The sequence below is a fragment of the Dromiciops gliroides genome, chromosome 1 (genome assembly GCF_019393635.1).
Source record: "Dromiciops gliroides isolate mDroGli1 chromosome 1, mDroGli1.pri, whole genome shotgun sequence".
Classification (NCBI taxonomy): domain Eukaryota; kingdom Metazoa; phylum Chordata; class Mammalia; order Microbiotheria; family Microbiotheriidae; genus Dromiciops; species Dromiciops gliroides.
The window spans coordinates 518,664,932-518,692,904 of NC_057861.1; the positions used below are offsets into that span (position 1 = coordinate 518,664,932).

Sequence of the window (27,973 nt, forward strand, 5' to 3'; positions counted from 1 at the left end):
GTAAAGAATTACACTCTCTCACAAGACCTAATTAGGAATAAGAGAACAGGTTTATTGGGGTACAAGAGAAACCGGGCGGGAGGAAGGTTTTGCCAGAACAAAACGCTTCCCTCCCCGCCCCCCCACGCCCCCCGGCTAACTTGTGGGGTGGTGCCATTTTATAGGGTTTAGATGGGGGGTGGGTAAGAGTCTCTTATTGGGTGAGGGGCTGGTGGTCTTCCTGCGTTGCGCTGTGGTAGGAAGAATCCCTCGTGAGAGATCTGGTGGTGGGTGTCAACTTTGTCCTGATGGGTCTAAGCAGTCTGCTGATGGGCGGTTCCAGGTGGTCTTCTCCTGGATTACCTCATCCAGATGCTTGGGAGGACTGGAATGTGGGGTGATGGTCCTGGAGCATGCTCAGTTCAATCTGTGCCGCTTATCTCCATTAGGTGAGTGTGTGTGTCCTTGATTGTGTTCGAGGAGAGGCCTATTTGATTTCAAGGGAAAACCCCTGAGGTTTCAAGGAAAAAGTTCCTTGAACCCCCCAGAGAATTGTTGGGGTGACCAGGTCCCATAATCCTCTCATGACAGAGGAGAGGAAGTGTCTTTTAGCCCTTAAAATACACAGCACATATTCTACGGCTCTCTTCGGATCTCGTTGTTACTTAATATTTGTTGTGGAGGCTGCATTCAAATAGGATAGTGGGGAAAACTTGAAAAGATACTACAAATCTTGTGCTCAATTGCATCAAAAGATTGCTTTGAAAAGACTGGTAATTGCTCTCTGGCTATGGTAAAATGGACCAATGCAGTGAAACCTCAAGTTTCTGCTTTTTCTTCTTTGCAATTGTTTTATCTTGCTCTCCATAAAGAATCTTTCAAAATGCCACAAAAAGTGAGTCAACTTTCTTCAAATAAAAACAAACAACCCCCACCTGCTCATGCATTGTTGAGGTAGTTTGTGCACACATTTAAAAGTTATATGGTTGTTTTACAATTAGGCCTATATCAGAAGACAACAGAGTCTTTTTAATATGCTGATTTCTAAGAAGCTTAGTTTTAGAGTTGTGTATAATTTCTTTTAAACTTCGCACACTTCCAAGATCAACTTATTTCCTGGCTAGAAGGACAATTCAATCTATTTAACTTTCAGTTTAGGAGACTTCCTATATTACCTTTGATAAGTTAGAGGCCACTAAATAGCACAGTGGGTAGGTACAATACTAGGCCTGGAGTCAAGAAACCTAAGTTCAAATCTAGCCCTGGGCAGGTCACTTAAGCTCAGTTTCCTCAAATGTAAAAATGGGCATTAATAATGACACATCCATAACCAGGAACAATATTCACTACTCCTAGAGGAAATCCTTCCTAAAGAAGTGAGATCCTCAAATTAATCCCGGAGAAAAGTGATCTAAAACTTCTATGAATAGAAAAACACCTTACTTATTATCATCATTATCAGGAACTTCAGAATCCAATTATAGATTACTATTCCAAATAGGAAATCCCAATCCATTAGTTCACTTTAATTATTTGTTTTATCCTTGAAGAGTGAAATATCTTTCAAAAAGAACATTCAGTTTGACCAAGGGATGATATATATTTCTGGGTATTAATGCTTCATGAGGTAGCAGAAGAAGAACAGAAGGTTAAAAAAAACCACTTTTTCTCCAAATATGATCTATTCATTTATTATTTATTTAATTGATTCATTTATTCATTCATTGATCATGACAGAAATCCTTGGCATGTTCTAAAGACATTCCTGATACAATACTTTGTGTTTCTTTACTTCCTTTTATAGAGTGGAGATGGTAGTAACCATGCACATAGAAAAAGGAGTTATGAATGAATGTACATATGACTTCTGTCTATTGATCTTGTTCTCTCTGACTCTCTTGCTCCCCTTGGTTCTTTTACTGATGCCCCATCATGATGTAACATTTAATTCCCATAATCCTTTTAGATTACAACAGTAAGAATGACCATTGGAAAGTCAAATTCATCTCAGAGTTCTTGGCAGGAACATTCCCATATTTAAATGTGTCATGCTACAATGAGGTACTAGAGTAAGACTTTAGAGTTTTGTTATCTGTCTCAAAGTACAAGCCCTGGAAGGTCCTACTGAGTTAGAAAGGCTTTGAAACCAGACCACTGATAAAATCTATATCTACTGTCCAGGAATTAGTCTAAGTTTGAGCCTTGCTGGTTGCAGAGTATTGTATTTTTAACAACAGCAACACTCAAGAACTTAAATTAATTTGTGTTATGGACATGATCTGGGTCAGTGGAGAGAGCATAAATACCAAGAAAATAATATTCTTGAAATATTGAAGGACAATAAAATAGGATCTCTGTGTGTGGGGAGGATGGTAGTCTCTGAGGGTTATTCAAAACCACATGCAATCCAAACAAACCGAAAAAAGTGTATTGGTAATGTAACTGTGAAGCTGCCTAAAATTTTAAAACAGAAAAATAAGTAACACAAGGGATTAAAATGTATTTCGGAGACATTTAGGTATAGAGAACTTTATTTTTGACCCCTCCTTATGCTGGGATACACACACATACATATGTACATATAAACACATATATGTATTTGTACGTATGTGTGTATTTATTCGTGTAACAAATTTATTTTATCTTCAATTGATGGAACAAAATAAACATTTCCATAACACAGTACAATAAAAAAGATGATTTCTTATGAAACTGCAAATCTACCATGTACAACTTCCTCTTCCCTCCAAACATACAAGAAAATTATCATATACATTTCTTCCCTCCTCCCCCCAGACCTAGAGATGGCCACCATTAGACACAATAGGTATGTATATGTATAAGTATAGGTATAGGTATAGGTATAGGTATAGGTATAGGTATAGGTATAGGTATAGGTATAGGTATAGGTATAGGTATAGGTATAGGTATAGGTGTAGGTATTGGTGTAGGTGTAGGTATAGGTATAGGTATAATTATTGTATACATACTTCTATTTATCAGTTCTTACTCCAATGTAGTTAGCATCTTTCTTCTTATGTCCTTTATTTTTAATTTGTGAATTTATAATGAAATGACTTAGTCACAAAATCATTCTTAAAACAATATTGCTGTTACTGTTCTCTTGGTTCTGCTCTTGTTGAAGTCTTTCTATCCTGGGAGATATATATATATATATATATATATATATATATATATATATATATATATATATATATATATATATATTTTTTTTTTTAGTGAGGCAATTGGGGTTAAGTGACTAGCCCAGGGTCACACAGCTAGTAAGTGTTAAGTGTCTGAGGCCGGATTTGAACTCAGGTACTCCTGACTCCAGGGCTGGTGCTCTTGCACTACCTAGCTGCCCCTATCCTGGGATATATTTATGTGGATTTTCTAAAGTTAGTGTCAATAATGTTAATGTTTTCTCATATCTGGTCAGGGCCCATTGACCAATTTGCAGTTAGGTGAGGTAGTGGTTTCACTTAATGTGAAGTAATGGTTTCACATAATGTGAAGCAAAGAATTTGGATCAGCAGAATGCTTCTTTGTGAGGATAGCACTACAGTTTTTCATATAGTAGATTGCTAGAGAGCACATTATGTGTTAGCAGACTTACCTCTTTAATTAATGATGCTACATGAAGAGCAGTGAGTGGAGTCTGCTCTGCTGGTTTGACAACTACAATGTTTCCACAGCAAAGGGCAGGTCCAATTTTCCAAACTAGTGAAACCAAAGGGAAATTCCACTACAAAGCAATAGATGAACATTGATTTCTTTATTAATACTGAATCATATTTTGCACTAAAACCATACCCTGATGCCTCATAATGGCATAGGGTAACTGTGAACAGTGGAATGGAAGTTTTAAAAAGTCCTATACAACTAAAATATTTTTGGTTTGGGGTGAGGTGATAAGTTATAAATCATCGAAAGACCAACATAATTACGTTTGGAGAGGCTAATCAGAGGAGTAGCTACCAACTCCCAAACAAGCAGTTCAGGAATAATATCTAAATAGAGATAGTATTATTGTGATCAAAGAAAAGAGAATCCCCACTATTGAAATCATGGATTTGTGAAGTATTAAAATAATGAACTGAATTTCCATCGTTATGTTTCCCACACATTCAACATTTTCCAAACATTAGATAATAATAATTCTACTAGTACCAACTTGACTAGTGATCTTATAGATTTTAAATGAGTATAGTTTCAATGACAACTCACATTTATTTTAAAATAACTTTTAGAGAAAAACCAAACATTGTGTGTGGGGCAGGGATGCAGGGACAAGTTTGGTCCTTTAATTTGTGTCCTTAAGAATGATTTTTTGCCAAAAGGACAATATTTCATGGAGTAGGAACCAAATTCTCAGTGTGACAATAAGTGATTAAAGACTAAAATACTTCTTGTTCTCTTGGCCACTTGTAATTGTTTTTGAAATATCATATTGGGTTTCATTTTTTAGAAACCACCCAGTAGGTCCACTAGTTTGTCAGAGATGTAGAGCTTAGTGGACTGTATGTGCTATTATATCCATCCACATTTATTTGTTTATCAATTTATTAACTCATATAATTATTTACTCATCCATCCATCCATCCATCCATCCATCTATCATCTCTCTCATCTATCTATCTAATCTAATCTATCTATCATGCATCTGTCTAAATGGCATACTAGAAAGTGCACATCTTTCAACATCCACATAACATTCCTTTGGTTTTGAAGGAAATCTCAGCAAGGACTTACTCTTGATTAAAGGAATTTTTAAAAATGTATGTTTTCTAAAAAATAATTTTCAAAGTCTTATATGTAGAAGTAACTTACAGGAATGATTTGGCCACAAACACCAATAGGTTCATGTCTTGTATATGAGAAAAACTTTCCCTCTGAAATAAACCAAATAAATCCCAAAGCATAGTATATCAGATAAATATTGTTCTTAAATATCCAATAGAGACTAAGGCAAATATTTTTCATGTAGAAAAAAGGGGATTTTTTACTACTGTATATTATAATAGTGTATGGTATTATCATCTTATTTTATCAATAGCACATTTAAATTCTTACTACTAAAAATGTGGGTTTATTATTTTTTTAATTTGTGACTTTTATTATAGGGTATGGTATTTGATATGATTCAAAAGGTGTGCCTAAGTCATGTCAGAACATCTACACAATTAGGTGTTGGAAGGGATAAGTGTCTAGCCTCTCAAACATTCTGAAACAGATACACAAAGATTTCCAGAAAATCAATGGGAAAATAAAAGAGAATGGCATGTATATGGAGGTGGTGGGCAGTCAGGGAGTAAGACAAAATGCCATGTGGGAATTGTAGTATACCAATGATTTTACAGCAAAAGAGTATCCAGGATTCCTAAAATATTCATGCTTGATTTCCTTTGCTGGTTGTAAAACCTCCACCTTGTCATAAACAATTTAAATAATAAAAACAGAAAGCCACAAAGCCGCATCTTTTTTTTTTCCTCTCCTCCCCAAGGGCTTCTGGTTTAAATCTGAATTTAACTTCATTCACTTGTTTAATATGCAATTTTACCTTTTTTGCTAATTTAAACATTTTTTTCCTGTTAGTATTTCCCAAGAACCTAGTAAAGTTATGACCCAATACATAGTTGATGGTTAGAAAAATGTTTGTTGCTTTTCATTACTCATTCATTTCAATCAATTTGTATATTTTACTCCTTTTCCTACTTTATCAAAATAGAAACCAGATCTCCCAAATAAGCCCCATGTCTATGTCGTACTATTTCCTTACTCTCTTGTCACACCATTCTATGTTTCACTGCCTCTGACCTAACCAATTCCCATCTCATATCCGTGGTTCACCTTGGCTGGGCTTCTTTATTAGTTTTTAGGTAGTTTCAGTATTGCTAGGGTTATTTTAAATCCTTGGGGAAACGTAAAGATAATTTCCATTGAATCTTCAACTATCAGGCTCATTAAGCTGGAGAGTGAAGTTAGTCCTGTATGCCAAAAGTAGAGCATGTCTTGAGGACAACTTTCCTCCATTTACTGTGTAGAAGCAGGTTTTAGACTAAGAGCCTTTCTGCTCAAACTACCTCTCCTTCTCTCAGTAAGTAATTTTAGATAGATATGTCATTTCAGATTCTTCTCTTCTGGATTCCAGCTGATCTGAATCACATGAACAATTCTTGTTTTCCAGATGGCTAACTATTTATCATTCAACATTACCTGTATTGACAATTAAAAAAAAACACCAACCAAACAAAAAAATCCAAATGCATTCTTTCACACCTCCGATCTGAGTTTTGAGTCTCCAAACTCATTTTATCTCATTCTGAGTCAACAACTTCCAGCAAAAGTTTAAATCACAGCACAAAGAAAGGCTGGGGCAGATGGTTGTGCCTATATGCTATTGGAATATAGAAAATATGGAAGCTAACTATTTTATACATAAACATAATATCTCATTGTAAATTACAAAGAAAAGCAAGCCAAAAAAAATGAGAAATAACATTAAAGGTAAGCTTTGAAATGTCTGACCTATACATGGGTATGTATGTGTATATGTGTGTAATTATATTCTTTTTAATAATTATTGTTCTTTACTATATTTCACATTGTATTTAACTTTTCAAAATATTTCTAAGCCTGCTAATGACATAATTTTGCTGAGTTTTTCAAAGGCATATAATAAACATTAATAGTTTTTTGCAACAGAAATTATTCATTATTAATCAATAAATCACCACAAATTTTTATTAAGGATCATTTTTTTTTGTCAAGCATTGTGCTAAGAGCTTGGTATACACATACAAAGAAGGAAACAACATCAGATTTAGCAATTAAGAACACTAGCAGTTGAGTGATGGGGTGGAAAGAAGAATGAAAATGGCTGAGGAGTAAAGGGGGAAATAGGATCTTGTGTACAAGTAGAAGGGTTTTGGCCTTGGCACAGAGATTCTCAAGGATATCAGAGACTAAAGCAAAGGAAGAGAGGTTAGCATAAAGGAGGAAAGAGTGGTAGAGAATATTAAAAAGAATTCTAAGGGGGCAGCTAGGTAGCGCAGTGGATAGAGCACTGGCCCTGGAGTCAGGAGGACCAGAGTTCAAATCTGGCCTCAGACACTTGACACTTACTAGCTGTGTGACCTTGGGCAAGTCACTTAACCCTCATTGCCCAACCAAACCAAACCAAACCAAAACAAAATAATTCTAGCACCAAGTGCTAATATGCATTTTTTAAGAAGTGCTTTTCAAATTTACTTACCAATTGGGATTGTACGATCTTGAATCTTATCAGCCCAGCTTGCACAGTAGCATATAGCAGTCACACAGAGAAACCTAAATCTAGCAGATAGGCATTGGAAAAAATTTTTCCACCATTCATTGATTCTATTGTCTGAAAAAAATCAGGCTCAAAGTTTAGTTTCATACGCTATTAAAAGAAACTATTCAATTAATTCAATTTCAGGCAACAATCTGGTATGATGAAGGAGGGAAGAATAGTAAACAGATTTGTAGTCAGGAAGATCTGGGCTTCACTATTTATTTTTATGCCTTCTAGCTCTACATGTTTATGACAACCCCTTAAGACCCATCTCTAAAAAAATTATGTTATGTATAGTATTAGAATTTAGCAGACCAGGAGCTCCTCCCATTGAAGAAATCACATATCTTTATTGTGATTACTCCTGAAAATATATCTTTAGGAGCTTACCTTATGTTCTAAGATCTATATCACTGCTAAAGTACTCATCAGATAGTCTTTTACTCTTCACAGATTGAAAGGTAAATACTTAGAATACAGCAGTAGACAAGGCTGTGGTAGGGGTTGGGGTGGGATCATATTGTGGGATCTCTGAATATCAGGTTAAAGGTAATTGGTGATCAATATCTATCATTAAGGAATTTAGACAGAAGAATAACATGAATAGATCGATCAGTCAGGAAGGTTAATATATATGGCATATTCCCTCCCCTTCCCACCCAACTCCTAGTAGATTATAAACTTGATATAGAAAAGGGCCATGTCTTAATTATTGTATTATTGTATCTGCCCCCTACCAAGTACAGTGCTTTGAACATAAATAGATACTTGATGGTCAGTGATACACTAACAAGATATCACTTGCTACAATGAATAATTCATATTTTGAAGATACATAATTTTCAAAATGATGGAGTCTTGAATCCCAGCTAGCCCTGCTATTTTATAATATTGGGCTCAGTTCTTTGTGGCAACTCATTCTGGAAGATGTGAATAATACTTATACTATTTATATAATGCTTTTTAGTTTATTAGCTACTTTCACATGAATTATTTCAATTGAACAATTGTGAGTTAACTGGTGGTGTAGTGGATTGATCACTGGGCCTGGAATTAGGCAGATTTGAGTTTAAACCTAGCCTCATGCTTTTACTAGCTATGTGACCCTGGGCAAGTCATGTAACCTCTGTCCGCCAAAGTTTCCTCAATAGTAAAATGGAGATAACAATAAAACTTACCTCATAGGGCTATTGTGAAGGTCAAATGAGAAAATAACAAATCACTTAGCACAGAACCTGGTATGTAGTAGGTGTTACATAAGTGAATATTCTTTGCTTTTGACCCTACAACACTGTTTGGTAGAAAGGGGAGATAACATTTCTGATATTTATTGCTCTGGTACAATAAGTTTTATTTTATATTTGTAATGTCAAAACCTTGTACAGCTCCAAGTACAGTAAAAGTTAAATACATTACTGTTGAATTACATAAATTCAAGTCCCATTTTGTCCTGAGGGGAAGAGGGAAGGTTCAATGGAAATGCTCTTCAACCAAGCTTTACATATAACTAAGTTTTCTTTACATATAAATAACAGTATGAAACTACATGTCTTCTAAGATAACTTTCAGCTCTAAATTTCTAGGATTTCCATGAATTTTTTCGGGAGGGGGTCTATTCCCTAATTGATTAACTGCCAATCTATAAATCACTAAAATGGTAAGTATTATCCCAAGATATACAATGTATATATGAATTATATCAGAGTCAAAACTTATACTCATATATGAATTCCACTATATATATTCCCCCCCCACTTATCTATAAGTTTATTGAAAGGAAAATAAACAATTTGTTAAGATTTCTTGTGAAAACTAGATTAAATAGTTTATATATGGACCATGGCTTACAATATAAAAGTGATGGGCTCTTGGGTAAAGATGGAGTACACACAAAAAGGGATGATATGAATGAGTTTTCCTGGTATCTTACAAATTTAATCAAGTGTTTTATGACTGAAAAGAAAGAAGGGACAAAACTGCTTACCAAGCTAATACTACCACATTGATTAACTATATGATGGCTAATGTTAGTGATAGCAATTACCCCAAAATTGAAAGACACAAAATCTAAGAAAACAGCAAACAGTAGAACCCATAGCCTCAAGCATCTATACATAAGTATACAATATATGTTGAACAGGAGAGTTTAATGTAAGGAGGCAAATTTGACTTGATAGATATCAATGAGCATTGGCTCAAAATGAGGTATATAGCTAAAATATTGTTGTAGAATGGAACCTTTTTCCAAAAAAAAAAAAAAGAAGAGAGGCAAATGGGGGATAAAGGAGTATATTAGTTTAAGAAGAAATGCTTATGTGAGCAAATTCTTGAATGAAAGGAGAGCTTACAGAACATTTTGATGATGAACAATGGAAGCAGAAACAGAAACGGTATTGTTACAGACAAGAGCTCAAAGAATCAACTCTACAAATATAAGGTATGAAGGGTATAAAAGAGCTAGACATTGTTTTTTGCTCAACAAGATCTATGACCTTTCAGTAGGATGAAAGGTCAATATGTGTCATCTCTTTAAGAAGGCAGCCAAAAAGATTTCAAGTATTTGAAGTATTTGAAGGGAAGTCACATGGACTTGACTTATTCTATTTGGTTGTAGATTATAGAACTAGGTATAAATAGCAGAAGTTGCAACAAGGCAATTTTAGATTTCATATAAAGATATAATCTTCCGGTGGCGGAGCCAAGATGGCAGAGGAGAGGCTGTGACTCCCACAAGTTCCAGATAAACCCGTCCATTCGCGCCCAAATAATGCGGTAAAAATCAAAACCCAGAACAGCCTAATGCACATAAGAACAGAGTGAGACTATTTCTCCGCAAAAGAGGGCAATTCTGATCACCTACTGATCAGGCCGAACAGCTCAGCGCGTAGTCTGGACCCAGCCAGGGACACTGCTTCCAGCGCATGTCAGAGTCTTCTGCACCAGCAGCTTCTGAGGGAGGCTCCGATCACAGACTGGTGAGGGGGTTTGGCGGTAGGCCGGGGTGAAGTGGAGGCAGTATCTACTGGAGTTGGGGCAAAGCGCCCTGGGTCTGAACCAGTGGGCTGAATCGAGGGGTGGTGGCCCAGTGGGGGAGGGGTAAAAGCACACCAAGCTTCCGACCATAGAGAATCAGAGTTCAATCAGACTTCTGTTTCCAGGTCAAAGAGAAAGCGGCTGTGATTACTCACAAGCCAGGCAGGCTGAGAAGAAGCCCAATCACCCCCTGGGCCATGCTGTAGCACGAACAGTGTGTCCTGGAAGCAGCGCTACACTTTAAGGAGTAAAAAGCCAAGAAACAGTAAGCCAGGATGAGTAAGCAGAGAAAGCAGAAGACCGTCGAAAACTTCTTTGGGGGAAAGGTAGACCACAATACATCCTCAGAAGAAAAAGATAATAATAGGGTCAAAGCTCCAATATCCAAAGCTTCCAAGAAAAATATGAACTGGTCTCAGGCCATGGAAGCTCTCAAAAGGGACTTTGAAGAGAAAGTAGGAGAGATAGAAAGAAGATGTAGAGAAAGAGAGGAAGGAATGGAAAGAGAAATGAGAGCAATGCAGGAGAGTCATGAGAAAAAAGTCAACAGTTTGAAAAGCCAAATGGAAAAGGAGATTAAAAAACTGTCTGTTGAAAATAATTGCCTAAGAATTAGGATTGAACAAATGGAAGCTAGTGACCTTATGAGAAACCAAGACACAGTAAAGCAAATCCAATTGAATGAAAAAATAGAGGGCAATGTGAAATGTCTCCTTGGAAAAACAGCTGACCTAGAAAATAAGTCTAGGAGAGATAATTTGAAAATTATTGGACTACCTGAAAACCATGACCAAAACAAGAGCTTAGATACCATCCTCCAAGAGATTGTGAGGGAAAATTGCCCTGATATTCTAGAAGCAGAAGCTAAAATAGAAATTGAAAGAATCCACCGATCACCTCCTGAAAGAGATCCCAAAAGGAAAACCTCCAGGAATATTATAGTCAAATTCCAGAACTCCCAGGTCAAGGAGAAAATATTGCAAGCAGCTAGAAAAAAGGAATTTAAATACTGTGGAGCTCCAATAAGGATAAAGCAAGATCTAGCAGCTTCTACATTAAAGGACCAGAGGGCATGGAATATGATATTCCAGAGGGCAAAGGAACTGGGACTACAGCCAAAAATCACGTACCCAGCAAAACTAAGCATCATCTTTCAGAGGCAAACATGGAACTTCAAGGAGAAAGAAGACTTTCAGGCATTTGTTATGAAAAGACCTGAACTGAATAGAAAATTTGACTTTCAAATACAAGACCCTGGAGAAGCATAAAAAGATAAACAGGAAAAAGACTTCATGAGGGATATTAAAAGATCAAACTATTTATATTCCTACATGGGAAGATAATACTTCAAACTCATAAGAACTGTATCAGTAAGGATTTAATAGAGGACACAGGTCTGAACTGAATACGAAGGGACGTTATGTTTTGTTCTGTGTGGGGTGTCTTATGTCTGGGGCTGGATTTGGGCTTGGGGCCTCCTGGGTCCAGGGCTGGTGCATTGTCCACTGTGCCACCTAACTAACCCATAATGACATCCTTAAAATAGGGTTGAGGTGTAGGAGAAATAGACTGGGGGAGGGGGAAGGGGAGAGATGGTCTGGGGAGAGGTTGTTCACATGAAGGAAACAAGAAAAAAGCTTACGGAGGGGAGGGGAAGAGGGGGAAGGATTGGGGAGTGAGTGAACCTTAATATCATCAGAATTGACTCAAAGAAGGACTAACATACATACTCAAGTAGGTATAGTAATATATTTTTGCCCTGAGGGAGGGGAGGGAGATGGGGGGGGGGGGAGGAGGGAAGGGCAGATTCGGGGAGAGAGTAGTAAAAAGCAAAATACTTTCGAGGAAGGTAAAGATGTTCTGCATAACAGCACAAGTATGAAATATTGAATTGCTTTATTTCATAGGGAGGGTTGAGGAGAGAGGGAGGAAGAAAATTTGGAACATAGAATTAGCTCAAAGACCTTAAACTCATCAGAGTTGGCTCATGGAGGGAATAACATTCACACCCAGTTGGGAGGAGTAATCTATTTAACCCTAAAGGAAAGTATGAGGGGGAGAGGATAAGGAAGGAAGGGTGAAAAAAAAAGGGAGTGCAGAGTAGGGGAGGGGACAGTCAGAAGTAAAATACTTTTGAGGAGGAATAGTTTAAGAGAAGATAGAAAATAGAGTAAATATCATGGGAAGGGAATAGTATGGAGGGAAATAGTTATGATGACTTTGCTGGGCTAATATGAAGAAAATTCTTTGTCAAGTTTAAGGTACTTTATGTAGGTTATGATGAACAGGATACTATTAGAAAAACCTGGAAAGACCTACATGAACTGAAGCAGAGTGAAATGCACTGTATACAAAATAACAGCAATAGTGTAAGATGATCTTCTGGGAAGCATGTGGTTATTTTCAGCAAGGCGATGGTCCAATATAACCCTGAAGAACTTATGAAAATGGCAACCCATTTACAGAGAAAGAAGTGATAGTATCTGAAAATAGATGGAAACACATTTTTTTTTCTTTTCTTTTTTTTTCTTTTTTGGTGAGGCAGTTGGGGTTGGGTGGCTTGCCTGGGGTCATGCGGCGGGTGGGTGTTGGGTGTCTGGGGCCAGATTTGGGCTCGGGTGCTCCTGGTTCCAGGGCCGGTGCTCTGTCCACTGTGCCACCTAGCTGCCCCTGGAAACACATTTAAAAAAAAAAATTTTTTTTTCTCTTTGACAATTCCTCAGTCTGAAGTTTGGGGAGTTTTTTGACTGTTTTCTCTCACAATCTAGCTAATGTGGGAATGTTTTCCATGACTACTCATGTGTAACTTATTTTGAAATGCTTGAGTTCTAGTGGGTGGGGGTTGGGAATGGAGGAGGAAGAGAAGTTGGAACAATTTTTTTAAAAAATTGATGTTAAAATTTGTTTTTACATATATTTCGGAACATAAAATTCTATTCAAAAAAAAAAAAAGATATAATCTTCCTTGGAAGATTAAAGCTATCCAAACATAGAATGGGCTGCCTTGGGAGTAGTGGTTTCTCCCTTACGGGAAGTCTTTAAGCAAAAATTAGATGACATTTTAAAAACAAATTGTAGGAGAGTAAAACTAGATGCTTTCCAGATCTGTTCCAATTCTGTGATTAAGTACTTTATAACCATCTAAAGGTGCCATCTAAACATTGAGTTATTATTAATAGTTATTACTGTTACTATTATCAGCACCATTTCCACCACCACAAGTATTATTATTTTTTAATTTTAATTTATTTTTTGCGGGGCAATGAGAGTTAAGTGACTTGTCTAGGGTCACACAACTAATAAGTGTAAAGTGTCTGAGGTTGGATTTGAACTCAGGTCCTCTGAATCCAGGGCCAGAGCTTTATCTGCTACACCACCTAACTGCCCCCTACTATTTTTATTATTATTATTATTATTTTTTTTTTTTGCGGGGCAACTGGGGTTAAATGACTTGCCCAGGGTCACACAGCTAGTAAGTATTAAGTGTCTGAGGTCGGATTTGAACTCAGGTCCTCCTGAATCCAGGGCCAGTGCTTTATCCACTGCGCCACCTAGCTGCCCCTACTAGTATTATTATTAATACTACTACTACTATGTATAAAAGGAGCTGTCAATAAAATTTCTTTCAACAGAGAGAGGAGGAAGACATTTTCTCAAAAGGCATTCCTTAAAATCTAGAAATACACACACATGTACATATGCATGCAAGATATCATCATTACAAACAAAACCAGATCATGATACAAACATAAATGAGACCTCTACCAATCGCCTCCCTCATCTGGTGCATACTTACTGCTAAAAGCAGATGATCCCTTTCCATTAGATCAGCCAGTTTGTTCAGGGGCCGTCCTCTCTCTGAAGCATCCATTGTCCGCTATGGGGATCCGATCTCAAAAGCCTCCTTTGCGGCTTTCACTGCCTTGTCTACATCCTCCTAAAAAGTCAAAGAAATCTAAATTTAGAGGAAGAATACTCAAGTTATTTAACATTATAACTTGGCTATGGAATAATATATAGTGATAAAATGATGGCTAAGTATGAATGTCACTCAGACAAGACAGCATTAGAGAAAATTTCATAGAAAAAAGAAAAAATTATGTCTATTTTCACTGATTTTCATATTTCCCAGATGTTGATTTACATAATTTCTTCCTTCCTTCCTTCCTTCCTTCCTTCCTTCCTTCATTCCTTCCTTCCTTTCTTTCTTTCTTTCTTTCTTTCTTTCTTTCTTTCTTTCTTTCTTTCTTTCTTTCTTTCTTTCTTTCTTTCTTTCTTTCTTTCTTTCTTTCGTTTTGAGTGGCAATAAGGGTTAAGTGACTTGCTCAGGGTCCCACAGCTAGTAAATGTCAAGTGTCTGAGGCTGGATTTGAACTCAGGTCCTCCTGAATCCAGGGCCAGTGTTTTATACATCACGCCATCTAGCTGCCCCCTGAATCCAATCTTTTGATTTCAAATGCAATTCTCATTTCATGACATATGCTCTTTGTCCCTTATTGAAAACCTTTTGCTTTTTTTGATAAATGTATAATTTTATATTTAATCTTTAAAGGGAGAAAGTTTTTTAGCCTTGACATTTTCCTCCTATAGAACTGCTAATCACATAGAATGGAATACAGCGTTCCTGAAAACACAGCAGCATGGCTCACTTTGGCTGCATTCTACAAATTTTGGTGTGTGATCTCATTTTTGTCATCTTTAATGAAATTATTTGATTGTTTCTATAATGTGTTCTTTGACCCCCTCATTCTTTAGCATTAGATTATTTAGTTTCCAATTAATTTTTTTTTTTTTTAGTGAGTTTAAGGGTCACACAGCTAGTAAGTGTTAAGTGTCTGAGGCCGGATTTGAACTCAGGTATTCCTTACTCCAGGGCTGGTGCTCTATCCACTGTGCCACCTAGCTTCCCCCAATTAATTTTTGATCTATGATTCCAAGGTCATTTATTGAATGTAACTTACTGAATAATGGTCTGAAAAGGGTGCATTTAATATTTCTGTTTCTCTCCATTATGCCCTAATACATGGTCAATTTTTGTGAAAGTACATGTAGCTGTACATGTACAGATGGGTGAAAAGGTATACTCCTTTCTATTCCTAGTCAATTTTCTCTAGATGTCTATCTTATCTAACTTTTTCTATAATTCTATTCATCTGCTTAACTTCTTTCTTATATATTTCATGGTTAAAGTTATATAATAACCCTAAGAGTGGAAATATGAGGTCATTTATGAATACAGTTTTGCTGTTTATTTCCTCCTGCAACTCATTCAATTTTTCTATAAAGAATTTGGATGTTATGCCTTTTGGTGCATATATGTTTAGTATCAATATGACTTCTTTGTCTATGGTATCTTTTTTTTTTTTAGCAGTTTCCCTAATTATCTCTTTTAATTATGTCCTTTTTTTTGCTTTTGCTTTGTCTAAGATCATGATTGCTATTTATGTCTTTTTTAAACCTCAGCTGAAGCATAATAGATTCTTCTCCAAGCCTCTTATTTTAACTGTGTGTATTTTTCTGTTTTAAGTGTGTTTCTTGTAACTAACAGTGTTGGATTCTGGTTTCTAATTCATTCTGTTACTCACTTCAATTATATGGGTGAATTCATCACATTCATATTCATAGTTATAATTACTAATTGTGTATTTCCCTCCATTCTGTTTTCTTCTGTTTATCCTTCTCCCTCTTTTTTTTTTTACCCTGTCCCTCCTCAAATGTATTTTTCTTCTGACCACTGCCTCCCTTAATTCACTTTCTCTTTTACCACTCTACCACATACTCTATCACTTTACGTTTTATTCATATGGTAATACCTATATATGTAGATAGATAGCTGGGCATCAAAAGTTATACAAAATGAATATCCAATTCTGTGACAGATATTTTGACCCAAATATACTGTGGGTACCTCAAACTCAGCCTACTGAGTCCTTTTCTTGAACTCATCAATTTTACCCCCCCTCCCAATATGGGCCTCTTTCCAAACTTCTGGTTTTCTGTTGATGACACTAGTATCCTTCAAGCACCTTACCACCATGATACCATAATTTGAAGGGAATGTTGATGTTTAATCTGTAGAAGATAAGACTTAAGGATGACTTGATAGATTTTTTCAATAGTATGCAGGATTGTCATATAGAAGAATTATATATATATATGTACATATATACAAATATATGCATATATGTGTAAGTATGTATGTATGTATATGTGTGTGTGTGTGTGTATATATATATATATATACAGAGAGAGAGAGAGAGACAGAGACAGAGAGAGAGAGAGACAGAGAGAGAGAGAGAGAGAGAGAGAGAGAGAGAGAGAGAGAGTTTGTTTGTTTGGCCCTCAGGATGGGGAAAGGAAAACATAAATATCAGATAAACAGTGTAGAGAGGCAATTTGGGCTTATTCTAAGGGAAAAAACTTCCTAACCACGGTATTCAAAAGTTTCATGTACTTCCTCAGGCATTAGGGAGGTCTTTAGCAGAGCCTAGAAAACTACCTGGAACATTCTAGAGCAAAATCTAGTTGCAGTATAGACTAGATAAGATAAAACCTTCTCTGACTGTTCCAGTCCTCCACTTGGCTTTCTCAAACAATTTAATATGTTATTTATATTCTGTTTTCTATTGCTCTTTAATGGTTTCACATATGTTGGTTGGTCTTTTCTTTATCACCTCCTCAGAGGCAGGGATAATATCTTAGTCTCTATGTTGTTAACTATATATGTCAGGAAATATTAATGAGGATACTTTTACTACCAATAAAGTTCAGCACCAGCTTTGATGATTTTTGGGAGTTGTATGAGATATTGAGCACTTAAATATGAGGCATAATTTGTTTTATTTTGTTTTGCTTTTGGTGGGGCAATGGGGGTTAAGTGACTTGCCCAGGGTCACACAGCTAGTAAGTGTCAAGTGTCTGAGGCAGGATTTGAACTCAGGCAATCCTGAATCCAGGGCCAGTGGTTTATCCACTGAGCCACCTAGCTGCCCCTATGAGGCAGAATTTGAACCCAGGTTTCTCTGATTCTGAAGCCCCTCTACTCACATTTTCCATCAGAGCCTTTTGGAACTGTCTTTGTAGAGGATTCAGAAGGCCAGAGGCCTTTTCTGAACTTCCACTCCCTGGTGTTATGCTTGAGGAGGAGTGGTTAAAAGTGTTCCAAGCAATAGTCCAAACCTTTAGGCATGTCAAGGATCTGTTAAAGTGTCCTGAGAATCAAGGACAGGGAATGAGGAAGACAGAATAACAAAATGCTAGGAGGAAAAGTTCTCATGGCCATAAGATTAAATAAGAAGCCAGGTGGTCTCACTATCTTGTAACCATTCCTGGGAATGTGCTGTAACTGTCAATGATAATTTGATGAATGGTTTTGTTATTCAAAAAATGTTCTCATGAACTCATGCCTTGTTTTATTATAAGAGAATTGCTAGCTGGGAAATAAAGGGTAGAGTAGAGCTTGCTGCAGAAAGAACTGCCTCCTGTTGTTCACTTCCCCTTCTGCCCCCTGTTTCATTCCCCAGATCTGAAGCGCAGGCTGCTTCATGTCTTGGATCATTGTATGGCTGAGAAGAGCTAAGTCTGTTACAGTTCATCATCACACAATGTTGCTGTTACTGTGTATAATGTTCTCTTGGTTCTGCTCACTTCAAGCAGTATTAGGTCATGTATGTCTTTCCAGGTTTTTCTGAAATCTGCCTGCTCATCATTTCTTATAGCACAATTGTATTCCATTACATTCATATACTGCAACTTGTCCAGCCATTCCCCATGGATGGACATCTCCTCAGTTTCCAATTTTTTGCCCCCACAAAAAGAGCTGCTATAAATATTTCTGTACATGTGTACATATGTACTTTCCCCTTTTTATGATCTCTTTGGGATATAGATCTAATAGTGGTATTGGTGGGTCAAAGGGTATGCACAATTTTATAGCCTTTTGGGGCATAGTTTCAAATTGCTCTCCAGAATGGTTGCATTAGTTCACAACTCCACCAACAATGCATTGGTGTTCCAACTTTCCCACATCTCCAACATTTATCATTTCCCTTTTTTGTCATATTAGCCAATCTAATAGGTATGAGGTGGTACCTCAGAGTATCTTTAATTTGCATTTCTTTAATCAATAGTGATTGACAACATTTTAAAAAAATATGGCTGTAGATAGCTTTAATTTCTTCATCTGAAAAATGGCCTTTTCATATGCTTTGATCATTTCTCCATTGGGGAATGACTTGTATTCTTATAAATTTGATTTAGTTCTCAACATATTTTAGAAATGAGTCCATTTTCAGAAACACTGGATGTAAATCCCATCCCCCTTTCTATTTTACTTCTAATCTTGGTTGCATTGGTTTTATTTGTGTACAAACTTTTAAGTTTAATGTAATCAAAATTATCACTTTGCATTTCATAATGTTCTCTATCTCATCTTTGGGCATAAATTCCTCCCCTCTGCATAGATCTGAGAGTTAAACTATTCCTTCCTCTTCTAGTTTGCCTATAGTATCACCCTTTATGTCTAAATGATGTACCCATTTTAACTTTACTTTGGTATATGATGCAAGATGTTGGTCTATGCCCATTTTCTGCCATACTATTTTCCAATTTTCCCAAAAGTTTTTGTCAATAGTGAGTTCTTATCCCAGAATCTGGAGTCTTTGGGTTTATCAAATAGTAGATTGTGAAATTCATTTAACTTTATTTTTCACAAAATGGCTAATATGGAAAAATGTTTTGCATAATTTCACATGTATAAATGATATCATATTGTTTACTTTTTCAGTTGGGGTGTGGGGCTGGAGAGAGGATGAGAAAATAAAACCTCATAATTAAAAAAAAGTTAAAATAAATAAATAATATTTTTTTAAAAAGAGGGTGAGAGATAGTAAGGTTTCATAATAGCTATCATATGAGAAAACTCACCTTATCTCCTTCCACATCACAAATTTTTCTTCAGTAGCAGGGTTAGTGACTGGGAATTTCTTGCCACTCACTGAATCATGTCATTTATTGTTTATAAATATCTATTAGGAAATAGAAAAGGAAATCAAGGTTATATACCCAGTTTATTAGCTTTGGAAAGTTCCCCACAGCAATTAACTGTGAAACACTTAAAACATCTTATTCACATGACTTGATGGTATCACATTCTTACAACTCAGATGCTGCAATTCTGCAATTTCCACTTCCTCCTTTAGTTTATTTTGAGCACATAAAAATATGAACCACAGCATATTCTTTGAAAATGTTAATTAAAAATTGTAGTCAAGACTTATAATGGTGAAATGAAGTTCTCCAAAATAATTATTTCTCTCAGTTCTCATAAGTTGTAAGATTAGGTTATGTAGTATTAAAATCACACAGATAATTGAATATGATTTCACTTTATTTTTTCTTCTTAATCTTAGGATGAATGATTTGGTTTTAGAATACTGGGAGTAGGAACATAAGACAGATGTCCTCTTGTAGAGATACACACAGACATATGTGCATGTGTTTCTGAGCAAGTAGTGATGGCAGGTGAGGGGAGCTTCTCACTCCAAAATAAATTGAAGGATCTGTTAGGCAAGGGAGAACCCTGCGTACTCTATTAGATAATAAAAACAGGACCTATGTAGTACATAATGATATTATATCACTCTGTTTCTGGATTCTTGGCTTTAAAATTTATTCTACTATGTTTAGGGTCTTTGGATTTACTTTAGATTATTAATTTCTCTTTATTTAAAACATCTCCTGCTTATTAATTTATGCTGTCTGAGGCATTCTTCCTGCCCCCCAAAATGTTTTGATCTCCAGTTACAATCAGTTCTTCTACTGATTCCCTGGGTCTCATGCTGCTGATGCAAGTTTTATTTCCATTCTAGGAGCAAGATAGTAAGAAAGAGGTCTCACCAGGAAAATCAGTTTCTTACTAGACTCTAGGGTCTTTCTTGACCAATATATTCAAAGTCATCATATAAAACTTTCATGGTTATGGAATGATATGATCTGAGTTGAATCAACTGTTTCCTGGTACCATTAGGGTAATCAGCCATAGTTAAGTCCAGTATTCCATTGCACAACTCCAATATCTGCCATTGTTTCAATAGAATTGTATCTGTTAAGTGGCTGGAACTTGAAACCTTTAGCATAACTTCCTTGCTTTTGAGGCTGTATCATTAGCTCAGTCCTTCATCAACCATCTGATGTTGCTTTCTATATCTATTTACCCCTGAGGCAAGGTAGGTTGGTTCAATGTAACAAGGTTTATATATATGGTTCACATACCCTCTGGTTTCAGTACCTTCCTACTTACTCATAGCACATCTCCCTCGGTACCACATATAGCCATCACACCTTCTTTACGAATAAGCACAATTTCTTTTTTACATGGTATTTAGGATAGTATATATTCATGACCACTCATTTTTTCTGGTTTGTAATGTATATTAAAGTCACTGTTGGCTAGTGTAGCTACCCATCTCTCTTATGCAGCATCTAGCTTGGCAATGATCAAAATTTAAGTCAATTGATTATTAGCATGCAACACCTGGGATATTGCTCCATTGATATAGTCTTTGAACTTTTCAGAGACAGCCCACTTCAAAACAAAGAACTCCTACTTTGGACAGGGTTATGAGTCTCATTGTCTATGAAACCTTTGCTGGCAAATGCAATTGTTCTTTGAGACTTTAATTCTCTTTGTATAGGATAGCTCTCACATCATTCAGGTTGGAATATGAATGGGGAACAAAAGACTTGCTTTGATATACATAGGCCCTGGTGCATGTAGAAGACAGGGGATTAGGCTTTTTCACATATGTCTGTCCATTAATTTCCCCAAAGCTTTGAATTTTGTATACTTCTACTTTCATGTCACCTAAATAATATAAGCACTAAGGAGGTTTAGTGATAGCAATATCATTCTTCTTTTTTTTTTTTTTTTTTGGCAGGGAAATGTGGGTTAAGTGACTTGTCCAGGGTCACAGAGCTAGTAAGTGTCAAGTGTCTGAGGCCACATTTGAACTCAGATCCTCCTGAATCCAGGACCAGTGCTTTATCTACTGCGCCACCTAGCTGCCCAGTATCATTCTTAATATATTTATATTATTAACTGCCAAATCCTTTAAAAACTGTCCTTTAACCTCAAAGATTCTATGGATGTGGCTGAAAGCACTTCTATCTTCTCTGTATCAGTGCTTATACATTGCTGGGATACTATATGAACCATACACTTGATAGAAGCTCTGAAAAGCTGGCATTTGCCTAGTGACAGTTCCAGATGATCCAAAACTTTAATCAGTCTGTCCTTATGTTCTGTCAGTAGCAGAAAATGTATGCATGCATGTATTGCATAGACACACATATAGATATACATACATACATGCATGTCTCTGGGACTTCAACTCAGGATGGTTGATTGTAAGAGCAATGTTCTTTCTACTTCTCCAGGTATAGGCTGGCAAGATAACCACTTAGGCAAGTTCAGTACAGTGGAAATCAATCTAGATCTAGAATCAGGAAGCGCCAACTTGGAATCTGATATCTACTCTTTTTAGTCATTCAACAGAGGCAAGTCTCTTACTCTCTGCCAGCCTCAGTTTCCTTATCTGTAAAAGTCTTATAATACCTCTAGTATCTATCATGAAATTACCTATCACAACAGGTTTTTGTAGGGATTGAAAGACACAATGCAGGTAATATGGTTTACAAAGATAAGAAAGCTCTATAAATGCCAGCTGTTGTTATCACAGTGGAGGATAAGAGAGTTTTAGTAGATTTTAAAATCTATCCATTTCTTTCTCCAGCAAATCTCATCTTCCATTGGATAGGGTTATTTATTTTTTCTTCAATTTGGTTGTATTTGTTTTGGGGAAGGTTCAAAGCCTTCTAGGGACACACATTTCAGAAATGGGAAAGTATAATTTTCAGACTTTGCAAGGGGAGCACAGTTATGTTGTCCCCCATCTGATGCTCACCTTTCAACATATCAGAAGGCATGCATAGAGGTCTTAAATTTAGCTTAATATATATGTCATAGCATTATAGTCAGAGCTGGAAGACACCCTTAGGGACCATCTATTCCAATGGTCCATCAGGACAATAGTGAAGAAAGCACTTTGTAAATTAATAAGCACTATATTTAATGTGTTATTGTTATAAGTAGGGTGCATTATGATCACTTTATATATCACAGATTTAGAGATAAAAGGGAGCTTAAGGGTAATCTGGTACAATGCTCTGCACAGAGCTATTGTGACAAAAGCACTTTGTAAATAAGTAAGCATTATTGTGTTTTATTATTGTTTATTATCACTATGTCATTTGACTCTCACAACATACTATTAATTAATATGTGTTGTACATTTGCATTTTTGATCATTGTGTTTTCTTGAGCAGAGAAGCACACCTGTCATCAAAGAGAGCTTCTAAGTTGACAACTCATATGCTATATATTGTTACAGAATGTCATGTAATTTCTAACTTTAGAATTCAATGTATTAACTTGGGAAGATTTACATGAACTCATGCAAAGTTAAGTGAGCAGTACTAGGGAAACAATTTATACATGGCAACATGATACAGATAATCAAATTTAAAAGATACACTGGCCAACCAAAAGGCCAAACATGTTATCCAGCTCCAGATGGAGTTCTTATGGAATCAGAGTACAGATTGCAACATATTTCTTTTTTTTCCTTTCTTTTTATTCCTGAACAAGGCTAATATGGAAGTTTGTTTTGCATATATATATATATATATATATATATACACACACACACATACATACATACACACACACATATATATGTGTGTGTATGTATATGTATGTGTATATCTATAAACACATATTTGTAACATGTTTTTCTTGCCTTCTCAATGGGTGGAGGAGAGGGTGTAAGAAAGGGAAGAATTTGGAACTGAATATATAATAAACCTGAATTAAAAAAAAAAGAATGGAATACATCTATGTGATGTTTGATATAGGGCTAGCAATAGTTAGTAATGCAAGAGAATTTTACCACTCACTACCAAATATGTTTTGACTATAGAGACCTTTCAATTATTCACATTAATAGAGGGAAAGTATCCTAAACAGTGGCTAATATGCTGTTATGGTTTGTGTTGTAGTTTTGAACCGTTCCCTGAGTAATGCCATTATCTTTAGAGAGAAGTGATCCTAACCAAGCTGGGATATCTGGCATCCTTTTTTACTCCTTAGTGAAGGATGAACATCCTTAAGATTTCTCATAGAAAGGGCTGTTGTTCAGGTGTGCACTGGATGCAGTAACTTAAGTTTCTTTCCCACTCTGGGATTCAGTGATCCTATTTTCCCAGTGCCTTATCTCAGTTAGCTTTAACTGGAAGAAAATGACATAATACCTTCATGATAAACAATAAGATATATATGTATATATGTGTGTGTAGATACACATATACATATACATACATACTCATACACACACACACACACACACACACACACACACACAGTTTGATGTATTGCCCTTGTAGGTACCTTTGTAATGTGAAAGAAGATGCCAGATAATTCAATGGAGTGATTCTGTGATTTTAGAACTCCAGGTTGCAGAGTTAGATATTTCAAGAGTTCTAGGTCATTCCCAGTATAATCACATAGGGGACTCTTTATTCTGATTATGAATAAAAAGTTCTTGTACAGATAGAGACAATAAAATCAATTTTTTTTTTTGGTGAGGCAATTGGGGTTAAGTGACTTGCCCAGGGTCACACAGCTAGTAAGTGTCAAGTGTCTGAGGCCGGATTTGAACTCAGGTCCTCCTGACTCCAGGGCTGGTGCTCTATCCACTGCGCCACCTAGCTGCCCCAATAAAATTAAATTTTCAAGCAAGTTAGATATATGCTTAGGAGTGGGCTATGTTCAGAGGTCAGAATAGATATCTCTGTAAAAAAACTACAAAAATACCTAGCTTTAATTTTATAAAGAGAAAGAGAGGCAGCATAGTATAGTGGAAAGGATTTTGCTTTTGAAGTCAGAGGGTCTGAATTGTAATAGCAGCTCTGATAACTTACCACTTTTGTGATCTTGGGCAAATGACTTTATCTCATTCTGCCCAAGTTATAGTATGAGGGGATTGGAGTTAATGATTTCTGATATTCTTTCCAGTTTTTAATCTGTGATCCTATGAATTCAGCCACTTTCAGGTTTTTAGAGGACAAGACAGTGAGCTCCTCAAAGATGGAAACTTCACATGGGAAGTTATAACAATAAGAACATGTAGGGCAGGGGCAGCTAGGTGGCGCAGTGGATAGAGTACTGGCCCTGGAGTCAGGAGTACCTGAGTTCAAATCCGGCCTCAGACGCTTAACACTTACTAGCTGTGTGACCCTGGGCAAGTCACTTAACCCCTATTGCCTCACTTAAAAAAAAAAAAAGAACATGTAGGGCTGCTTGGTGGCGCAGTGGATAAGAGCACTGACCCTGGATTCAGGAGGATCTTAGTTCAAATCTGACCTTAGACACTTGACATTTACTAGCTGTGTGACCCTAGACAAGTCACAACCCCAATTGCCTCACCAAAAAAAAAAAAAAAAAAAGAATATACAGGTGTTTGTATGAAACTGAGGATTGGTAAGGGTCTTGATGACAAGTAAAGGAAATGCTTAATACTACTGCTTAGACCAGACATTCCTAATAATTCTATCATGATCAACAAGTCAGCTTCAAAGACTTACCTGGGTTGATATCTAAAGCAGCTGTCATCCACCTTCACTCTTCCTCACAATTTGTAGGGTAATGAGTCCTGAATTTGGAGCCAAAGGACCTGGTTTCAAATTCCGGCTTTGCTATTCACCACATTTATGACTTTAACAACTATTCAACCCGTCTGTCCAGTTTCCCCATCTGTAAAATGAGGAGGTTGAAGTAGATAACTTCTGCCATACTTTCTAACTCGGCATCTCTGAAATTCTGTGTTTCCATAGATGCAAATTTGATAACTGGTACGGTCAGCACTTCCTTTGATATTCCTCTGTGATCACTCTGTTCCAACTCCCTTCTACATTCTTCAATATAGCATTCATAAGGCTTAAGTGAAATTTAAAAAAAGAAAAAGAAGTAACATACTTCCTTCATGAAGAAAAGCTCAGGGACTGATACCTTAGACTCAAAAAAGAAAATGCATGACCAATTCAACACCAAATATGGCTTACATTATATGAAATTCCAACCTCCACAGCAAAGATTTGTTCTTAAAATGACAACATGTATACAGTTATGTAAGATTGTTTGATTGAATTTGGTGTTGAAATTACAGTTAAGCAGAGTAGTTATTACTCAGTAGAATAGTCATTGTTTCCAAAGTGAAGGCTTGTTTCCAAAGGCAAAGAAAACTTAATAGCATCTTTGAATCAAGTATGTCTATTTGTTAACATTCACAGTAAGTTTCAATTAGCCATTAACAGAAGCAAAAAGTAGCAACTGGTCCTCTTATTTTTTTATGGCTTAGATTCTGCAAGGTTCATCTACTAAGAAAAATCAAAACAGTTCTAATACTTGAGAGATCTAGGATTAATTTCCCTCTCCAGCTTCCAAGTAGGATAGGCTTCACCATATTTACATGAAAGTAAGAAGGCACAAGGTATTTTTTTTTGAGTGGCAATGAGGGTTAAGTGACTTGCCTAGGATCACACAGCGAGTAAGTGTCAAGTGCCTGTGGATGGATTTGAACTCAGGTCCTCCTGAATCCAGGGCCAGTGCTTTATCTACTGTGCCACCTACCTGCCCCCCAAATGAAACATTTTTTTTGGTGGGGAAATGAGGGTTAAGTGACTTGCCCAAGGTCACACAGCTAGTAAGTGTCAAGTGTCTGAGGATTTGAACTCAGTTCCTCCTGAGTCCAGGGCCAGTGCTTTATCCACTGTACCACCTAGCTGCTTCTGGCACAAGGCATTTTCTAAACATTATTATTTTAGCAGCTAATGTAACTCATCAAGAAAAAATAATGTTGGATATAATAACTTTCATGATTTAAGGTAAGAAATGCTAAGCCATTGAAGACATATAGGTCCATCTCCTGTGGCATTCTTAGGAGTTCTCAGAAATTTTGATTGTGACAGTTTTAACTTTAGTATATTTATGAGATCATGTTCTCCTGTAGAGGGGAAAAATAAGAAATAGTATTTGAGAAACCATTATCCATATACTCATAGTCAATGTATGAATTTGGCATTGTTCATTCAGAAAGATATAAGACAGGGTAGTATAGTGACCAGAGGGAAGTCTTGGAGTCAGGAAGGCCAGGATTCAAGTCCTTACTCTGAGTCATGCTATTATGAGACCATGGGGGTCACTTGATGTCTAACGGTGTCAAATCTTAAAGAATATAAATTAACGATCAGTTGCTGATCTAGATTAGGAGATGATAGATTTCTACCTTGGGAATTTCCTATGTTCACAAAATCCCATCTGTGGACCCTCCACAAAACCTTAGGATTAATGCCCTTAGAAACATTTTATCTTCTTAGAAACATCAAGAATGGAAGCATTGGGGCAGCTGGGTGGCACAGTGGATAGAGCACCAACCCTGGATTCAGGAGGACCTGAGTTCAAATCCAGCCTCAGACACTTACTAGCTATATGACCCTGGGCAAGTCACTGAACCCCAACTGCCCAGCAAAAAAAAAAAAAGAAAGAAAGAAAGAAAGAAAAAGAATAGAAGCATTAAATATTGGAGGTACTTTATGTATTAATTGCTCCTCCCCTATAAAACTACATAAAAAGGGATGGCCTTTTTGGATGTCTGTAGAGAACTCAGAGGGCCAGAGGCCTCCTCTGAAGTTCCCCTCCCAGGCATAACCTTTCCTTAACAGAAACAGAAGGGGGAGATTTAGAGAACTCAGAGGGCCAGAGGCCTTTTCTGAAGTTCCCCTCCCAGGCGTTATGCCAAAACCTTTGGGCTAATGCCATAACCTTTGGGCTAATGAGAAATGGTCAAAATGTTCTGATAATCAAAGACAGGGAGTAAGGAAGAAAGCAAAATAAAATTTTTATGAGAAAAAGGGGCCTGAGGTATAAACATAAAGCCAGGTGGTTTCACTATCCTGTAACCGTTCCTGGGAATATGCTATAACTGTCACTTATAACTTGATGTATGGTTTTGTTATTCAAAAATGTTCTCACGAGCTCATGCTTTGTTTTACTATAAGAGGATTGCTAGGCAGGGGAATAAAGAGAGCTTGCTGCATTTTAGAAAGAAAGCCTGCCTCCTATCCTTCGTCTTGCCTTCTGCCCCTTTCTCATTCCCCAGATTTGAAACGGGGGTCGTTTCAGATGTCCAGCCATGTTGTTTTAGAAATTGGAAGTTTTGTAACTGATGTTCACATTTATAGATACAACTTCATTAACCTCCGTGTTTACATCCTAGGAACTGTTTCCAAAGTCAAGTGCAGGAGAATATCAAGTTACATACGGAACTGCCAAGGGATGGAGTCTAAGGAGGAGAGTGAGATAACAACACAGTGCAGAGAACAATTGAAGAGCTCAGGAGAACAGTCTGTAGAGAAGACAATTCAACTATGTTCAGTTTCAATGGGAAAAGGTGTGGCTTGCCTTGCTGTCCATCCTCTAGTGTCTGAGAACTCTTGCAGCTCCTGGAGCCCATATTTCACTTCCCAACT

At 36.7% G+C, this 27,973-nt stretch overlaps 1 pseudogene; it reads right to left on the reverse strand.

Moving 5' to 3' along the window:
- Nucleotides 1-1,269: 1,269 nt before the first annotated feature.
- On the reverse strand, nt 1,270-26,435 carry LOC122751087 (annotated as a pseudogene).
- Nucleotides 26,436-27,973: the final 1,538 nt, after the last annotated feature.